Source organism: Sciurus carolinensis, chromosome 7 (genome assembly GCF_902686445.1).
Source record: "Sciurus carolinensis chromosome 7, mSciCar1.2, whole genome shotgun sequence".
Lineage (NCBI taxonomy): Eukaryota > Metazoa > Chordata > Mammalia > Rodentia > Sciuridae > Sciurus > Sciurus carolinensis.
The window spans coordinates 60055678-60057428 of record NC_062219.1 but is presented as its reverse complement, the minus strand read 5'-3'; the positions used below and the strand labels follow the sequence as shown (position 1 = coordinate 60057428).

General features: G+C 28.3%; 1 non-coding gene across 1 annotated transcript; it reads left to right on the top strand.

Moving 5' to 3' along the window:
- Positions 1 to 312: 312 nt before the first annotated feature.
- LOC124989818 (small nucleolar RNA SNORA73 family) lies at positions 313 to 488 on the top strand. Its single transcript, XR_007109636.1, has one exon. It is a non-coding gene; the product is annotated as a small nucleolar RNA SNORA73 family (small nucleolar RNA).
- The last annotated feature ends 1263 nt before the right edge of the window (positions 489 to 1751 follow it).

Genomic DNA, 1751 nt, shown 5'->3' with positions numbered 1-1751 from the left:
ATTAATAATCCCATCTACATCTGATTGAAAATCAGTTTGCCACTATTTATTAAAATTTTAAAATATGGATATTATTTAAATATACAATTACTCTTTGGGGCTATTCTAGAATAATTCACATACATGTACACCAAAACTTAAGTACAGAATAATGCACACATTACAATTTTGCATACAGTACAATCATATATGTACTCTATGCATGCAAAATTTAAAACTATAAAGTTGAACAATATATGCTGAATAAATGAACTTTTTTTTAAAGAACTTATGGATAGGAGCATTCTTTAGAAAATGTTTCATATTCTTTGTTCAGAATTTTCATAAAAATCATGCAATTACTCCATCCAGGTGGCATAGGGGAACAAAGGGCTCTGCCCCTTTCCACAACTTTGGAGATGAAGCTGGGCTTTGTGTCTGCACCTTTATATTCCTACAACTTCTCAGAGTCTTATGGACTGAGGATACAAACCATGCAGGAAACAAAATAGTAAAAATAAATAAATAAATAAATAAAATAAAGTAAATTAAAAAAATCACATAAGTAGCTGATGCAGTAGCACATGCTTATAATCCTAGGGAGTCCCAGCTGGCCTGGCAAGTTCAATGCCAGCCTCAGAAACTTCTTAAGACCCTAAGCAATTTAGCAAGACCCTGTCTCAAAATAGAAAATAACTGTGACTGGGGATGTAGCTCAGTGGTTAAATGCCCCTGGATTCAATCCCCAATACCAATTTTTTTTAAAAAAATACATAAAATAAAGTGTAACTTATTATACAATGCAGTTGATATAGTTTTCCAATTTTTTTCCTATTTCAATTAGTATGTCAAGACAGAAAATGCTACTAAAATTTTGTATTTTCTATGAAAATGCCACATTTATTGCTATGTGAATAATCAAGTTTGTAAACATCATATAAAAACAATTAGAATTTGTACTTTCCTTCCTTTCTGTAAGACTCTCATTTCTGCTTGCTTTATTGTAATTGCTTCCTGTTTCTAGACATCTCATGATCCTTGTGTACCAAATTCAGGCATAAGACAATTCACATTTCTTTTGTGTCAGCACAATGAATCTGTACTAAAATTTAGTGTATCTTCCCTTGGATGACTTATCAATATCTATTCTCTAAAATGACTTACGATTTCAGAATTTTCTTTTTTGGCTAATCCCTTAGTAGAAAAAGACAATTTGTTTAATTATATTCTTTGATTAATTAGTATTTCACAGGAAAATTCTTGTATTTGTTATTTTCCAGTAAGCATTTACATCTCTATTGAACATCTTACAATAAATTAAATGTATGGGATAATCTTTGAATTAAACAGAAACCAAATAAAGAGAATTTGTGTCATCCTTTATCATTTTAAGAGTTTCAATCATATGCATTTCACTCAGAACTTATTCTACCACTGAGAAAGATTGAAAACAGTAGAATACTGTTTTATGCATATTTCAAAATACAATTTTATGAGTATTTTTGACTATCAAGTAGTACCTATGTCCATTGCAAATCATTATACTTTTCTGTTAATATTCAGAAATATTGCTTTAGGTAAATTCTTAAAATATATTGAATTTTGAATTTTCAAAACCTAATGAAACAAATGTTTATAAAGTTAACCAAATTTTAAAGAAGAATTTAAGATAGATATGTATATATGTATAACTATCTTATGTATAGATATGTATATATATATGTATGTATATATACATATATATGTACATATATACATATGTATTATATGGA